The following is a 19,255-nucleotide window of genomic DNA, read 5'->3' as shown; positions in this document are numbered from 1 at the left end:
TTCTTTATCAGAAACATCATTCTTATCATTATCTTTATCATGTTCATTACCACTTTCGGTTTCAAAGATCGAAATAGAAATACTATTAGGATCATTAACAGGCTCAGAGGATTCTACAACAGTTTTATGTTTCTTCTTCTTTTTCTTAGAAAGAGCACTAATTTCTTTAGTTCGTTGAGAATCTTGTTCAACTCTTTTGGGATGCCCCTCAGGATATAGAGGATCTTGAGTAGAAACACCACCTCTAGTTGTTACTTCATAAGCATGTTTTTCTTTAGAAGTATTTTTTAACAAGTCATTTTGCACTTTAGTGAGTTGATCAATTTGAGTTTGAACCATATGAAAATGTTTAACAAGCATCTTAACATCATTGGAGGTTCTCTCCACAATATCATGCAATTTACTAATAGCTTGAGAATTTTCCATTAAATGATTCTCTACTCTCATATTAAAGTTATCTTGCTTAACAACATAATTATCAAATTCATCTAAACATTGATCAGGAGGTTTTGAGTAAGGAATATCTTCTTTATCAAAGCGTTGAAGAGAATGTACCTCAATTATGGATGAAGGGGGAGTTATCTTACATAAATCTTCTATGGGAGGTAAATTCTTCACATCTTCGGATTTAATACCTTTCTCTTTAAGAGATTTCTTGGCTTCTCTCATATCTTCATCACTTAATTTAATCATACCCCTCTTCTTCAATATTGGTGTTGGGGTTGGTTCAGGTGTAGTCCAATCATTATGATTTTGGCTTATTCTAGCCATTAATTCTTCAGCTTCATCTGGAGTTCTTTTCCTGAAAACACAACCAGCACAACTATCTAGGTATGCCCTAGACTCAATGGTTAGTCCACTATAAAATATATCAAGTAAGTCATGCTTTTCCAAATCATGTCCAGGCCGAGCTCTAAGAAGAGAGCAAAACCTTGCCCAAGCCTCAGGCAATTTCTCTCTATCTTCCTGGTCAAAACTATAAATTTTCTGCAAAGCAATATGTTGAGCACTAGCAGGAAAATACTTCCGAAAGAAAACATCAAGTAAACCACTTGGACTATCAATAGAATCAGGAGGCAAACTATTATACCAGGTTTTAGCATCATCCTTTAATGAGAAAGGAAAAATTTAAGCAACAAAATAAGTATGCTTCTTAATATCATCAGAAAACAAGCTACTCAAAGTAGAAAGCTCATTCATGTGCTCTACAGCACTTTCTTTTTCAGTACCACAAAAAGGTGTTTTCTCAACAATAGATATATGAGATAAATCAAGAGAAAAATCATAATCCTTATCCTTAATGTTTATAGGAGATGTGGCAAATTTAGGATCAGGAGACAGTTTATATCTAACAGCACGTTGTGCAAGAAGCTTTTTAATGTTACTTACACTAGTAGTAGCATTACATTTATCAATAAAATCATCATCAAGTTCCACATAATCTTCATCAAAATCATCACTAGAGTGTTCAACAGACTCAGGTGAATTAACAGGTGTAACAGTATTTTCATTAGAAATTTCAGTATTTTCAATTTGTCTAGACCTAGCAATTGTAGCATCTAGAAAAGGACCTAATGAACCATTATCATCAAGCACAGTAGAAGCATCATTAAAATTATAAGAGGATTTTTCAGATTCAACAGAAGTACCAGCATGTGAAGATTGTGGTGGTGAAACAAGTTGACTTATCACAGATGGTGAATCAAGAGCAACAGAGGTACTCAGAGTTGTACCTTTTCTTGTAGTGGATGGTAATATGGCGACTTTAGCATCGCGAGATTTACCCATGATGGAGGATTTGCAGCGAACAATATCAATTCAGGTGAACTTGCAAATAAAGCTATGTTCCCCGGCAACGGCGCCAGAAAATAGTCTTGATGACCCACAAGTATAGGGGATCGCAACAGTCTTCGAGGGAAGTAAAACCCAATTTATTGATTCGACACAAGGGGAGCCAAAGAATATTTGTAAGTCTTAACAATGAGTTGTCAATTCAGTTGCACTGGAAAGCAGACTTGCTCGCAAGAGTTTATCGATAACAACAGTTTTATAGCGATGAGTAGTGAAATATAAGCAGCAAGTAATAAAGACGGCAGTAGTGGTTATAGTAAACAGGGATTAAAAACATCGTAGGCACAGGGATGGATGAACGGGCGCTGCATGGATAAGAGAACTCATGTAACAATCAAGGCAAGGCATTTGCAGATAATAATAAAACAGTATCCAAGTACTAAATAAACATAGGCATGTGTTCCGTATATAGTCGTACGTGCTCGCAATGAGAAACTTGCACAACATCTTCTGTCCTACCAGCCGGTGGCAGCTGGGCCTCTAGGAAAACTACTGGTAATTAAGGTACTCCTTTTAATAGAGTACCGGAGCAAAGCATTAACACTCCGTGAACACATGTGATCCTCATATCACAGCCTTCCCCTCCGGTTGTCCCAATTTCTGTCACTTTGGGGCCTCGGGTTCCGGACAGCAATATGTGTATACAACTTGCAGGTAAGATCATAAAACAATGAATATCATCATGAATCAATAACATGTCCAGATCTGAAATCATGGCACTCGGGCCCTAGTGACAAGCATTAAGCATAACAAGTTGCAACAATATCATAAAAGTACCAACAACGGATACTAGGCACTATGCCCTAACAATCTTATGCTATTACATGAACAATCTCATCCAATTCCTACCATCCCCTTCAGCCTACAGCGGGGGAATTACTCACACATGGATGGGGGAAACATGGATGGTCGATGGAGAGGCGTCGGTGGTGATGGTGGCGATGATCTCCTCCAATTCCCCGTCCCGGCAGGGTGCCAGAACGGAGTTTCTGATCCCGAGACGGAGTTTCGCGATGGCGGCGGAGTTCTGGATGTCTTCTGGAAAATTGGTCGAACCCCCGTGTTGTTGACGCGGCAGGGATTGCAACGGCGCCAGAAAGTAGCTTCCTTGTGACGGTAAAGCACTCGTCCGTTGGGAACCCCAAGAGGAAGGTGTGATGCGTACATCAGCAAGTTTTCCCTCAGTAAGAAACCAAGGTTTATCGAACCAGTAGGAGATGAAGGCCACGTGAAGGTTGTTGGTGAAGGAGTGTAGTGCGGCGCAACACCAGGGATTCCGGCGCCAACGTGGAACCTGCACAACACAATCAAAATACTTTGCCCTAACTTAACAGTGAGGTTGTCAATCTCACCGGCTTGCTGTAAACAAAGGATTAATCGTATGGTGTGGAGAGTGATGTTTATTTGCAAAGAACAGTAGAGAACAATGATTGCACTAGATTGTATTTCAGATGTAAAAGAATGGACCGGGGTCCACAGTTCACTAGTGGTGTCTCTCCAATAATAAATAGCATGTTGGGTGAACAAATTACAGTTGGGCAATTGACAAATAGAGAGGGCATAACAATGCACATACATATCATGATGACTAATATGAGATTTACTTAGGGCATTACGACAAAGAACATAGACCGCTATCCAGCATGCATCTATGCCTAAAAAGTCCACCTTCGGGTTAGCATCCGCACCCCTTCCAGTATTAAGTTGCAAACAACAAACAATTGCATTAAGTACTGTGCGTAATATAAATAATACAAATATCCTTAGACAAAGCATTGATGTTTTATCCCTAGTGGCAACAGCACATTCACAACCTTAGAACTTTCTCACATCGTCCTGCATTCAATGGAGGCATGAACCCACTATCGAGCATAAATACTCCCTCTTGGAGTTACAAGTATCAACTTGGCCAGAGCCTCTACTAGCAACGGAGAGCATGCAAGATCATAAACAACACATATATGATAGATCAATAATCAACTTGACATAGTATTCCATATTCATCGGATCCCACCAAACACAACATGTAGCATTACAAATAGATGATCTTGATCATGATAGGCAGCTCACAAGATCTAAACATGATAGCACAAGAGGAGAAGACAACCATCTAGCTACTGCTATGAACCCATAGTCCAAGGATGAACTACTCACGCATCAGTCCGGAGGCGGGCATGGTGATGTAGAGCCCTCCGGTGATGATACCCCTCTCCGGCAGGGTGCCGGAGGCGATCTCCTGAATCCCCCGAGATGGGATTGGCGGCGACGGTGTCTCCGTAACTTTTCTCGTATCGTGGCTCTCGGTCCTAAGGTTTTCGCGACGGAGTGTTTAAGTAGGCGGAAGGGCAGAGTCGGGAGAGGCACGAGGGCCCCACCCCACAGGCCGGCGCGGGCCCCTTCCTGGCCGCGCCGCCTGGTGGGGTCGCCACCTCGTGGCCCCACTTCGTATCTCCTTCGGTCTTCTGGAAAGTTCCGTGGAAAATAAGACCGTGGGCTTTTATTTCGTGCAATTCCGAGAATATTTCCTGTGTAGGATTTCTGAAACCAAAAACAGCAGAAAACAGGAACTGGCGCTTCGGCATCTTGTTAATAGGTTAGTGCCGAAAAATGCATAAAAATGATATAAAGTGTATATAAAATATGTGAGTATTGTCATAAAACTAGCATGGAACATAAGAAATTATAGATACGTTTGAGACGTATCACCCCGTGCGTTTTTAGGTCAAAGGCCTTAAGTAGTCCAGAGGGGAGCGTCGGGGGCTGCCCGAGGCGTCGCCACCATAGGGCGACGCGGCCCAGGGGCCCACCGCGTCGCCTGGTGGTGTGGGCGCCTCGTGGCCCCCCTCCGTCTCGTCTTCTGGCTCCGTAGGTCTTCTATGAAAATAGGCCCATTGCAATTATTTCCGGGGATTTTCCTGAAAGTTGAGTTTCTGCACAAAAATAAGACACCAGGGCAATTCTGCTGAAAACAGCGTTAGTCCGTGTTAGTCGTATCCAAAACACACAAATTAGAGGCAAAACAATAGCAAAAGTGTTCGGGAAAGTAGATACGTTTTGGACGTATCAATGCCCTTACTCCCAACAAAATGGCACACACAATGATCGATGCACGCATAGATAGATCATGAACGTCGGCGTGTCGACAGAGAAGGTTGGCATGGCGACTTGCCGTCGCCCTGGGGGTACTATGCCACAACTCCCAACAGAATGATGCACACAATGATTCAGCCACTGATTTACGGTCATGGAATGCGTAGCGAGGGGTGTCCTAGATCCCCAATCATCACTCGGGATATGTCCTTACCTGAAAAAAGCTATTTTGTGAGCAGCGAAAGTTGTAAAAAGGACGGACGGCCTGATCACTATGCGTCGTCCCGCTGGAGCGTGTTCCAGACGCATTTTCAGCCCTCGCGGACCAAACGGTTTAGAGATGCCCTTACTCCCAACAAAATGGCACACACAATGATCGATGCACGCATAGATAGATCATGAACGTCGGCGTGTCGACAGAGAAGGTTGGCATGGCGACTTGCCGTCGCCCTGGGGGTACTATGCCACAACTCCCAACAGAATGATGCACACAATGATTCAGCCACTGATTTACGGTCATGGAAAGCGTAGCGAGGGGTGTCCTAGATCCCCAATCACCACTCGGGATATGTCCCTACCTGAAAAAAAGCTATTTTGTGAGCAGCGAAAGTTGTAAAAAGGACGGACTGCCCGGTCACTATGCGTCGTCCCGCTGGAGCGTGTTCCAGACGCATTTTTAGCCCTCGCGGACGCAAACGGTTTAGAGATGCCCTTACTCCCAACAAAATGGCACACGCAATGATCGATGCACGCATAGATAGATCATGAACGTGGGCGTGTCGACAGAGAAGTTACTGTGCCACTACTTTAAACGGAATGATCGATACACACAATGATGCACTCATATGCAGCCACTGATTTACGGTCATGGAAAGCGTAGCGAGGGGTGTCTTCGATCCCCAATCACCACTCGGGATATGTCCCCACCTGAAAAGGTACTCTTTTGTGAGCAGCGAAAGTTGTAAAAAGGACGGACGTCCTGCGTAAACGCAGACACGGCCAACGCAAGGAAGAAGGCTGCGAGTCGCGAGCCAGCACCGTCGCAAAACATCGCTTGCCGGAGCAGCGCGACATGGCGAGAACAGGGGGGGCTGGAGGAGGCGGGCACAGTGGTTTGACTGTGCGCGACGGTGCGCCGGCCGGGCGGCGTCGGCAGGGACCTGGCGTCGGTGATCGGGCGGTGCAGCTGAATAGAAGAAGAATAGGCGATGATGAGGCGGTGCGGGGCCGATGATGGGTGGATGGATGGATCCGTCCAAAAGCGACACTGGTGGCCCGTGTCCGGCCCCTGTGCATGCTATCTCTTCGCAGTTCTGACGCTGTCTGGGGCCAGCGCGCGCGACAGGGCCGGGCAGAGGAAAGTCCGGAGCGGTGTAGGTGGACGACCCTTCGCTGGCGCTGCGGTAGCTTCCGTCACTCGCCTGCACGACTTGTCCCCTCGCTTTTCACCTAGCAGCGTCATCCTTCTCCTTCTTCTCTCTCTCTCCTCCGAGAGCTGCCGTTGCGCCGGTGCCGGTCCACGGTAAACGGAAGATGGACCTGCGCCGGTGCCGGTGTCTAGCGAGGGCGGCGTCGCGTGTCGATCGACGGACCTGCGCCGCTACTACAACTACGACCTACACCCACCTTCGCCTTCCTGCCACCTGCCCGTCTTCCTTCGTCTTTCCCGACTCGGCGGCCTTTAAGCCGTTGTCTCGTCGTGTTCCCCAGGGAGAACACCGTTTACTACGTGCGTGCAATCCCCGGGTGGGTTGATGTGGCCGGGCCCCGCCCCATGATTGTGCACGGATCGTGAAAGCTACGGCTGGAAAATGGACACGGGTTCTTCTTCCGTCGGTGGTCATCGGGTTTCTTGGTGTTTTGGAGCTTTTCTTTTTTTTGACTCGCCAAAACACACACTTCGCCGCTCCGTCTATAGCTCACGGCTCATGAAAATTGTAACTGCTTCGCCGTTTTGGTAGGAGATCATCTTCCATGTGGAAAATTGACAAAAAAAAAACCATAGCATTTTATGGTTCTCTTTGAAATAGGTTTTCGCCTAACTATATTAATATAGGGTAGTGCTGAGGATCCTCCGCATGCTGCAAACCCCCAGCCTCCGGGCCCTCCACCGTTGGATCAAACCAATTTGAACCGTTAGATCAACTTCTGTGTTCAGTTTTGTCTCAAAATCCCACTTTTGCTTCATTGAAGCAAAAAAACCCCGCTTTTGCTTCATTGAAGCAAAAAAAAAACGGTTCGACTAAAAATAGAAGAAGAGCTCAGTTTTGTCTCAAAATCCCACTTTTGTTTCATTGAAGCAAAAAAAAGCCCCGCTTTTGCTTCATTGAAGCAAAAAAAATGGTTCGACTAAAAATAGAAGAAGAGCTCAGTTTTGTCTCAAAATCCCACTTTTGCTTCATTGAAGCAAAAAAAAGCCCCGCTTTTGCTTCATTGAAGCAAAAAACGGTTCGACTAAAATAGAAGAAGAGCTGCGATGATTCTTCAGACTTTATTTTGTCGCAGCAAAAAAGTCCCGCTTTTGCTTCATTGAAGCAAAAAAATGGTTCATCTAGAAATAAATAAGAATGGACCTCGCCGGAGACGTCGCCGGAGTCCTTGTAGGAACAAAAATGTACTAAAGTAGCAGAACCACAGAACATTTGTAGCAAAAGATTTATACTATTGTAGCATAGTGAAATACTAGTCACCGGTGCACCGCCGGCAACATCCCAACTCCGGCTGGCAGCACCTCACTTGCTTTTTGTAGCACCGTCACTAACTGTTGATAGCATCGTCGTGGGCTGTTGGCAGCATTATCGTTTATCCTTTGCAGCACCTCTGCCACAAGATGGTAGCAACACCGGTCGGAGGTGGTAGCATTGCCGTCGCCCTTATCGGCAAAGTTGACCTTGGCTCGTAGCACCAGCCCTCACTAGTGGTAGCACCACCAAAAGGCCCCTGGAAGCACCATTCGGCGTTGGTCGCGGTATCGTCGTCATCCATGGCGGCTCCCCCGTCCACCGTCAGAAGAAAGACAACGAAAACCAAATCCCAGGCAGAGACGCCGCAACACCTCACCACACACGGTCGCCGAAGAAGTCTGGCGAGCGACCTCGCCGGCAGCAGCACCGCAGCACCGTCAATTCACCTTGTAGCACCGCCACCTCTCCTTGCAGCACTGGCGCCACATCCATGTAGCAACACCCCCTCCCCCGACGGAAGCACCACCGGTAGCACAACTGCCTGGCCAGCAGGACCATCACCGCTTGTTGCAGCACCGCCCATCTTCTTGAAGCATCTCCCACTGCCGATGGTAGCATCTACAACATACATTAGTAGCACCTCCGCCCAACAATGGTAGCAGCACCGCTCTTCCTTGGCTGCACCGGCGCGTCGTCGCAGCATCTCCCACCGCCAATGAAAGCACCACCGAACTTTACTGGTAGCATCTTCGCCCAACATGGTAGCACTACTGCTCGACGATATCAATGCCCCCGATGGCAGCACCTATTCCCACCGCTGGAAGCAACTACATCTACCGCTGGAAGCATGACGTAGCCAGCTTTACAGCTATGGATATTTTGCGACAGTGGAGTTGCCAGCGACGTGCAGCTTGCAGCAGCGCCATGGAGTCGGGCCCCGGTGGCGCTCGTGATGGAGGCGTGCAACCATGGTGGGGGATGGAGGCAAGGAGGCGGCGGCGATCGGGAAGGAGCCGGCGGTGATCGGGAAGGAGCCGGATGAAGAAGGTAGTAGGATTCAACACACTTTGCACTGATCTCATCAAGGGCTTAAATACCTGATTTATATGTGCAGTTAGCACCTGAACATGTACAACTCAACAAGCGATCAGTAGATCTTGCTACACAGGGAAGACCAGGTCATGCCATGTCTTACTGAATGTACAGAGGCACGCCTAGTCACTATGGTTAACACCGGTGCCGTGGGGGAACGAGGCGGCGGCCATCGCGGCGGACAAAGCCGACGCCGCGGAGGAAGGATGCGGCGCCGTCGAGGCCGACCGTCGTGAGGAAAGGAGCTAGCGCCGCGCTCCTGTAGAGGTTGACCGCCGCCGGGAACGGAGGCGGCGGCGCACGACCTCGCCGGATCGGTGGCGGCCCCAGTACAGAGTGCGCTCGGTGGAGGGCAGCGACGGCGAGGAAGCTCGCGGAGGTGGAGGGCCATGGCGGGGCAGCTCGCGGTGGAGGAGGGCTGGAGGCCATGGAGGATCCCCGTGGGGCGGCTCGCTCACGGAGGTGGGAGCCGGTGATACGCGTACAGCACGCGTCCGTTGGGAACCCCAAGAGGAAGGTGTGATGCGTACAACGGCAAGTTTTCCCTCAGTAAGAAACCAAGGTTTATCGAACCAGTAGGAGCCAAGAAGCACGTTGAAGGTTGATGGCGGCGAGATGTAGTGCGGCGCAACACCAGGGATTCCGGGCGCCAACGTGGAACCTGCACAACACAACCAAAGTACTTTGCCCCAACGAAACAGTGAGGTTGTCAATCTCACCGGCTTGCTGTAACAAAGGATTAGATGTATAGTGTGGATGATGATTGTTTGCAGAAAACAGTAGAACAAGTATTGCAGTAGATTGAATTCGATGTAAAAGAATGGACCGGGGTCCACAGTTCACTAGAGGCATCTCTCCCATAAGATAAATAGCATGTTGGGTGACATGGGCATACCCTTCGGGTACCCATTATTAGTATACCTGGCTCGGCCCAATAAGGAGAAGACCCAATATGGAGAAGGCCCAACAAGGCAACCCAAAGAAGTAGTCGACTAGGACTCTTGTAAAACCCTAGGCTGGTTGCATATATAAAGCCAGCCAGGGCACCCGATAGAAGGAGGACAATAGATAGACAACATAGCTCCGCCTATGGCGGCACCCTGTAAACACGTAGGGATCCTCCACCGAGGGGACCCGAAGCTGGGTACGTCGTGTGCCTAATCTCGCTCCCGGAATCTCCATCGTCGCTCTCTCCCGAAACCCAAGTCTACAATACGTAGGCATTGCCGAGGTGATCCCTCGTCAATTGGCGCCGTGTGTGGGAAAAATAACTTCGACAGCATCTATGACAATCAAGCTTTGTAGACTCAACTCGATTCTACGATTCGAGTGGAGCCTACTCCCATCGGGAGCCCATGGATTTCATCAAGTCCTCCAGAAATATAGTTAAGTTCTTTATCGAGTAGTACAACTTGAGTCTATGCCCAAGTGCAAGCACTTGCACATAGACTCGGGGGCTACTCCCATCGGGAGCGCTGCCGCGCACCCGATAATTTCAAGAATCATCGACATCATCTACGCTACACATGATCTACGGCATGGACCTCGCCTTGTATTTTCTTCGACTCCGGAGATGGTTATGCTTGGATTTTCTACGCAAGTCTTCGACTTCCCTATAAACTCGGGGGCTACTGACATGGGCATACCCTTCGGGTACCCACTATTAGTATACCTGGCTCGGCCCAATAAGGAGAAGACCCAATATGGAGAAGGCCCAACAAGGCAACCCGAAGAAGTAGTCGACTAGGACTCTTGTAAAACCCTAGGCTGGTTGCATATATAAAGCCAGCCAGGGCACCCGATAGAAGGAGGACAATAGATAGACAACATAGCTCCGCCTATGGTGGCACCCTGTAAACACATATATGCTCATATACTAGATTGGTAGCAGCACGTAGGGATCCTCCACCGAGGGGATCCGAAGCTGGGTACGTCGTGTGCCTAATCTCGCTCCCGGAATCTCCATCGTCGCTCTCTCCCGAAACCCAAGGCTACAATACGTAGGCATTGCCGAGGTGATCCCTCGTCATTGGGTGAACAAATTACAGTTGGGCAATTGACAAATAGAGAGGGCATGACCATGCACATACATGATATGATGAGTATTGTGAGATTTAATTGGGCATTACGACAAAGTACATAGACCGCTATCCAGCATGCATCTATGCCTAAAAAGTCCACCTTCAGGTTATCATCCGAACCCCTTCCAGTATTAAGTTGCAAACAACAGACAATTGCATTAAGTATGGTGCGTAATGTAATCAATAACTACATCCTCGGACATAGCATCGATGTTTTATCCCTAGTGGCAACAAAGACATCCACAACCTTAGAACTTTCTCGTCACTGTCCTGCATTTAATGGAGGCATGAACCCACTATCGAGCATAAATACTCCCTCTTGGAGTTACTAGCAAAAACTTGGCCAGAGCCTCTACTAATAACGGAGAGCATGCAAGATCATAAACAACACATAGGTAATAGATTGATAATTAACATAGCATAGTATTCTCTATCCATCGGATCCCAACAAACACAACATATAGTATTATAGATAGATGATCTTGATCATGTTAGGCAGCTCACAAGACCCGACAATGAAGCACAATTAGGAGAAGACGACCATCTAGCTACTGCTATGGACCCATAGTCCAGGGGTGAACTACTCACTCATCACTCCAGAGGCGACCATGACGGTGAAGAGTCCTCCGGGAGATGATTCCCCTCTCCCAGCAGGTGCCGGAGGCGATCTCCCGAATCCCGAGATGGGATTGGCGGCGGCGGCGTCTCCGGGAAGGTTTTCCGTATCGTGGCTCTCGTGCACGGGGGTTTCGCGACGAAGGCTATAAGTAGGCGGAGGAGATAGGTCAGGGGGCCTGACAGGGGGCCCACACACTAGGCCGGCGCGGCCAGGGCTTGGGCCGCGCCGCCCTAGCGTCTGGCCACCTCGTGGCCCCACTTCGTATCATCTTCGGTCTTCTGGAAGCTTCGTGTGAAAATAGGCCCCTGGGCGTTGATTTTGTCCAATTCCGAGAATATTTCCTTACTAGGATTTCTGAAACCAAAAACAGCAGAAAACAAAGAATCGGCTCTTCGGCATCTCGTTAATAGGTTAGTGCCGGAAAATGCATAAATATGACATAAAGTATGCATAAAACATGTAGATATCATCAATAATGTGGCATGGAACATAAGAAATTATCGATACGTCGGAGACGTATCAGCATCCCCAAGCTTAGTTTCTGCTCGTCCCGAGCAGGTAAACGATAACAAAGATAATTTCTGGAGTGACATGCCATCATAACCTTGATCATACTATTGTAAGCACATGTAATGAATGCAGCGATCAAAACAATGGTAATGCAATGAGTAAACAAATGAATCATAAAGCAAAGACTTTTCATGAATAGTACTTTCAAGACAAGCATCAATAAGTTTTGCATAAGAGTTAACTCATAAAGCAATAATTCAAAGTAAAGGTATTGAAGCAACACAAAGGAATATTAAGTTTCAGCGGTTGCTTTCAACTTGTAACATGTATATCTCATGGATAGTTGTCAATGCAAAGTAATATAACAAGTGCAATATGCAAGTATGTAGGAATCAATGCACAGTTCACACAAGTGTTTGCTTCTTGAGGTGGAGAGAAATAGGTGAACTGACTCAACATAAAAGTAAAAGAAAGGCCCTTCGCTGAGGGAAGCATTGATTGCTATATTCGTGCTAGAGTTTTGGTTTTAAAAACATAAAGAAAGCATAAAAGTAAAATTTTGAGAGGTGTTTGTTGTTGTCAACGAATGGTAGTGGGCATTCTAACCCCCTTGCCAGGCAAACCTTCAAAGAGCGGCTCCCATGAATTATTTTTATTTTTGGGTGGCACTCCTTCCAACCTTTCTTTCACAAACCATGGCTAACCGAATCCTCGGGTGCCTGCCAACAATCTCATACCATGAAGGAGTGTGATACGTCTCCGACGTATCGATAATTTCTTATGTTCCATGCCACATTATTGATGATATCTACATGTTTTATGCATACTTTATGTCATATTTATGCATTTTCCGGCACTAACCTATTAACGAGATGCCGAAGAGCTAGTTGCTGTTTTCTGCTGTTTTTGGTTTCAGAAATCCTAGTAAGGAAATATTCTCGGAATCGGACGAAATCAACGCCCAGCATCTTAGGATTGCATGAAGCTTCCAGAACACCCGAGAGCCGCCACAGAGGGGCCACAGGGGGCCCACACATGGTGGCGGCGCGGCCCGGGGGGGCGCGCCGCCCTAGTGTCTGGTGGCCCCAGACCCCTTCTGACGCCGCCTCTTCGCCTATAAGAAGCCCCTGACCTAAGTCTTCGATACGGAAAAGCCACGGTACGAGAAACCATCCAGAGCCACCGCCATCGCGAAGCCAAGATCTGGGGGACAGGAGTCTCTGTTCCGGCACGCCGCCGGGACAGGGAAGTGCCCCCGGAAGGCTTCTCCATCGACACCACCGCCATCTTCATCACCGCTTCTGTCTCCCATGAGGAGGGAGTAGTTCTCCATCGAGGCTAAGGGGCTGTACCGGTAGCTATGTGGTTCATCTCTCTCCCTATGTACTTCAATACAATAATCTCATGAGCTGCCTTACATGATTGAGATTCATATGATGATGCTTGTAATCTAGATGTCATTATGCTAGTCAAGTGGATTTTACTTATGTGATCTCCGGAGACTCCTTGTCCCACATGTGTAAAGGTGACAGTGTGTGCACCGTGTGGGTCTCTTAGGCTATATTTCACAGAATACTTATTCACTGAGTTATGATTTGAGTTGGATGTCTCTATGAAATTGTGGTGTGTTAGTACCTCCTGTGAATGCTCAAAGTGACAGCGTGGGGTGTTCATTAGTACTTGTGAATACATCTTTAAGGTTTGCCTACATGATGAATTAGAGTTCGTTATCTTGCCAGAGAGTAATTCGGAATAGCATAGTGAAGTGCTTATATTTATATTCCTTTATGATTGCAATATTGAGAGTGTCCACTAGTGAAAGTATGATCCCTAGGCCTTGTTTCCAATACTGTTATCGCTGATTGTTTACTGTTCTACTGCATCTGTACTGTCCGCAATATTACCACCATCAACCACACGCCAGTCCTGGACAGCAAAGCACTTTTCTGGCACCGTTACTACTGCTCATACTTATTCATACCACCTGTATTTCACTATCTCTTCGCCGAACTAGTGCACCTATTAGGTGTGTTGGGGACACAAGAGACTTCTTGCTTTGTGGTTGCAGGGTTGCATGAGAGGGATATCTTTGACCTCTTCCTCCCTGAGTTCGATAAACCTTGGGTGATCCACTTAAGGGAAACTTGCTGCTGTTCTACAAACCTCTGCTCTTGGAGGCCCAACACTGTCTACAAGAATAGAAGCACCCGTAGATATCAGAGTGCCTTTTTATTTTAGTTTTATTATGATGACACTCCTCCCCACCTTTGCTTTCTCAAGCCATGGCTAACCGAATCCTTCGGGTGCCGTCCAACAATCACATACCATGGAGCAGTGTCTATTTTTGTTAATTAATTTGGGACTGGGAATCCCATTGCCAGCTCTTTTTGCAAAATTATTGGATAAGCGGATGAAGCCACTAGTCCATTGGTGAAATTTGCCCAACAAGATTGAAAGATAAACACCACATACTTCCTCATGAGCTATAAAACATTGACACAAATCAGAGGTAATAAATTTTGAATTGCTTAAAGGTAGCACTCAAGCAATTTACTTTGGAATGGCGGAGAAATACCATGTAGTAGGTAGGTATGGTGGACACAAATGGCATAGTGGTTGGCTCAAGGATTTTGGATGCATGAGAAGTATTCCCTCTCGATACAAGGCTTAGGCTAGCAAGGCTATTTGAAACAAACACAAGGATGAACCGGTGCAGCAAAACTCACATAAAAGACATATTGTAAACATTATAAGACTCTACGCCGTCTTCCTTGTTGTTCAAACATTTTACTAGAAATTATCTAGACCTTAGAGAGACCAATTATGCAAACCAAATTTTAGCAAGCTCTATGTATTTCTTCATTAATAGGTGCAAAGTATATGATGCAAGAGCTTAAACATGAGCACAACAATTGCCAAGTATCACATTATCCAAGACATTTTACCAATTACTACATGTATCATTTTCCGTTTCAAACCATATAACAATTTAACGAAGAAGATTCAACCTTCGCCAGGAATATTATGAGTAAAGCCTAAGGACATATTTGTCCATATGCAACAGCGGAGCGTGTCTCTCTCCCACACAATGAATGCTAGGATCCATTTTATTCAAACAAAACAAAAACAAAAACAAACCGACGCTCCAAGCAAAGTGCATAAGATGTGATGGAATAAAAATATAGTTTCACTAGAGGAACCTGATAATGTTGTCGATGAAGAAGGGGATGCCTTGGGCATCCCCAAGCTTAAACGCTTGAGTCTTCTTGAAATATGCAGGGGTGAACCACCGGGGCATCCCCAAGCTTAGAGCTTTCACTCTCCTTGATCATATTGTATCATCCTCCTCTCTTGATCCTTGAAAACTTCCTCCACACCAAACTCAAAACAACTCATTAGAGGGTTAGTGCACAATCAAAATTTACATGTTCAGAGGTGACACAATCATTCTTAACACTTCTGGACATTGCACAAAGCTACTGAAAGTTAATGGAATCGAAAAATCCATCAAGCATAGCAAAACAGGCAATGCGAAATAAAAGGCATAATCTGTCAAAACAGAACAGTTTGTAAAGACGAATTTTATTGAGGCACCAGACTTGCTCAAATGAAAATGCTCAAATTGAATGAAAGTTGCGTACATATCTGAGGATCACTCACGTAATATGGCATAATTTTCTGAGTTACCTACAGAGAATTAGGTCCAGATTCGTGACAGCAAAGAAATCTGTTTCTGCGCAGTAATCCAAATCTAGTATGAACCTTACTATCAACGACTTTACTTGGCACAACAATGCACAAAACTAAGATAGGGAGAGGTTGCTACAGTAGTAACAACTTCCAAGACTCAAATATAAAATAAAAATACTGTAGTAAAAACATGGGTTGTCTTCCATAAGCGCTTTTCTTTAACGCCTTTCAGCTAGGCGCAGAAAGTGTGTATCAAGTATTATCAAGAGATGATGCATCTACAGTGGGGCTTGGAGTTTTCTCAACTATGCATTGTATCTTATCTATGTAAGTTTCAGAGGCTCCCTTCTCATTACCCTTAGGCTTGCTACTTTCATCAAACAAATCTTCAGGAACAATCCAATCAAAATTCTTTTCTAGTGCCTCGCACATTCCCAAGAGCTTCCAAGGTATTGTTGTTTTAATATCTCCCTCATAATTAACTTTATTAGTGTACTTTTGTCTATCTTTTTCCATCTTTTCAAGGGTGCTAGCAAAGTTTGTATAAGAGCCAAGCATATTATATTTAGTAAAGACCTTTCTAGCTTCTCTTGCTACATCACCAAATTCTTTAAGAAGAGTTTCTAGGACAAAATCTTTCTTCTCTCCTTCTTCCATATCACTTAGTGCAAGGAACATATGCTGCATTACGGGGTTGAGGTTAACAAATCTAGCTTCTAACATGTGTACTAAACAAGCAGCATCAATTTCATAAGTAGGAGCAAGTTCTACCAGGTGTCTATCTTCAAAATCTTCAACCGTACTAATATGAGTGAAAAAATCTTCTATATTATCTTTCCCGAGGATAGACCCTCGGCCTACCGGTACATCCTTAAGAATAAACTTAGAAGGAAACATGATGAAATAAGTAAAGCAAATGCAAGTAACTAATTTTTTTGTGTTTTTGATATAGAGTATGCAAACAGACAGTAAATAAAGTAAGGCTAGCAACTAATTTTTTTGTATTTTGATTTAGTGCAGCAAACAAAGTACTAAATAAAATAAAGCAAGACAAAAACAAAGTAAAGAGATTGGATGTGGAGACTCCCCTTGCAGCGTTTCTTGATCTCCCCGGCAACGACGCCAGAAAATCTGCTTGATACGCGTACAACACGCGTCCGTTGGGAACCCCAAGAGGAAGGTGTGATGCGTACAGCGGCAAGTTTTCCCTCAGTAAGAAACCAAGGTTTATCGAACCAGTAGGAGCCAAGAAGCACGTTTAAGGTTGATGGTGGCGAGATGTAGTGCGGCGCAACACCAGGGATTCCGGCGCCAACGTGGAACCTACACAACACAACCAAAGTACTTTGCCCCAACGAAACAGTGAGGTTGTCAATCTCACCGGCTTGCTGTAACAAAGGATTAGATGTATAGTGTGGATGATGATTGTTTGCAGAAAACAGTAGAACAAGTATTGCAGTAGATTGAATTCGATGTAAAAGAATGGACCCGGGTCCACAGTTCAGTAGAGGCGTCTCTCCCATAAGATAAATAGCATGTTGGGTGAACAAATTACAGTTGGGCAATTGACAAATAGAGAGGGCATGACCATGCACATACATGATATGATGAGTATTGTGAGATTTAATTGGGCATTACGACAAAGTACATAGACCGCTATCCAGCATGCATCTATGCCTAAAATGTCCACCTTCAGGTTATCATCCGAACCCCTTCCAGTATTAAGTTGCAAACAACAGATAATTGCATTAAGTATGGTGCGTAATGTAATCAATAACTACATCCTCAGACATAGCATCGATGTTTTATCCCTAGTGGCAACAGCACATCCACAACCTTAGAACTTTCTGTCAGTGTCCCAGATTTAATGGAGGCATGAACCCACTATCGAGCATAAATACTCCCTCTTGGAGTTACTAGCAAAAACTTGGCCAGAGCCTCTACTAATAACGGAGAGCATGCAAGATCATAAACAACACATAGGTAATAGATTGATAATCAACATAGCATAGTATTCTCTATCCATCGGATCCCAACAAACACAACATATAGTATTACAGATAGATGATCTTGATCATGTTAGGAAGCTCACAAGACCCGACAATGAAGCACAATTAGGAGAAGACGACCATCTAGCTACTGCTATGGACCCATAGTCCAGGGGTGAACTACTCACTCATCACTCCGGAGGCGACCATGGCGGTGAAGAGTCCTCCGGCAGATGATTCCCCTCTCCGGCAGGGTGCCGGAGGCGATCTCCTGAATCCCCCGAGATGGGATTGGCGGCGGCGGCGTCTCTGGAAGGTTTTCCGTATCGTGGCTCTCGGTACTGGGGGTTTCGCGACGAAGGCTATAAGTAGACGGAGGAGATAGGTCAGGGGGCCTGACAGGGGGCCCACACACTAGGCCGGCGCGGCCAGGGCTTGGGCCACGCCGCCCTAGCGTCTGGCCACCTCGTGGCCCCACTTCGTATCATCTTCGGTCTTCTGGAAGCTTCGTGTGAAAATAGGCCCCTGGGTGTTGATTTCGTCCAATTCCGAGAATATTTCCTTACTAGGATTTCTGAAACCAAAAATAGCAGAAAACAGCAACTGGCTCTTCGGCATCTCGTTAATAGGTTAGTGCCGGAAAATGCATAAATATGACATAAAGTATGCATAAAACATGTAGATATCATCAATAATGTGGCATGGAACATAAGAAATTATCGATACGTCGGAGACGTATCAGCCGGCGGCGATGCGCTCGCGGAGGTGGGAGCTGGGCGGCGATGCGCTCGCAGAGATCAAGCCGGCGGCGGGAGCAGCCTCAGACCGTAGTAGGGAGGAAGAAGATGAGATAAGGTTCGATGTGGCCTGTGGGTCCCAGGGGACGCGTGTCGCGCTGCCAAACCGGAGGTTGCAAGCCCGCGTGCCTTCGCCTGATAATAAGCATTTTCCATTAATATAGCAAGCAACCGATACAACATAGCAGTCATTGCTGGGTAAACAGCACACAAGCACGCCCAAGAGAAAACATAAAAGAAAGAATAGAGAAAAAATGCCGAAGAAGTCGGATCGACGAACGAAGATGACTCGCAGCCGCTGCGCCCACCGCACTCCTAGCACTCTGGATCACCTCGTACCAAGCAGCACCTCCAAAAAGGGATGCGACGACGATGACCCGCTGCTACCCGGACGAATCCTAGGGTTTCCCCCGGTACACACAGGGACAAGAGAGGAAGGCTTCACCCAACGCCCTTCAGGAAGGTAGGGTGGCGCCCACGGACGCCACCGCGACGGCGTCGGCCAAACCGACAGAGATTTCTCCCGACCCTCGCAACCCTGCCCCGGACACTCCATCGTGCTCCACCATACTTGCCGCCCACCAGCTCACGCCACCACAGCCTTGCAGACACCAACGCCGTCTCACCGTGGCAAACAAAACGAGGCCAAGTGGTCAAGAAGGGTCAACTGAGAACGAGATGTAGCTGTCAGCTGCCACGCTGGAGGGAACAACCTCCACCACCACCTGCGGGCACCGGCCGAACGCGTCGACGGGAGCAAACCAGACCCACCTGGCCTGGCCGGATCCACACGGGCTCGTGAAGCTCTTATCTCCGCGCTGCAGCACACGCACCACCAACACCGCCACACCCA

This window comes from Lolium perenne, chromosome 3 (assembly GCF_019359855.2).
Source record: "Lolium perenne isolate Kyuss_39 chromosome 3, Kyuss_2.0, whole genome shotgun sequence".
Lineage (NCBI taxonomy): Eukaryota > Viridiplantae > Streptophyta > Magnoliopsida > Poales > Poaceae > Lolium > Lolium perenne.
Note: the sequence above shows the minus strand (reverse complement) of the source record.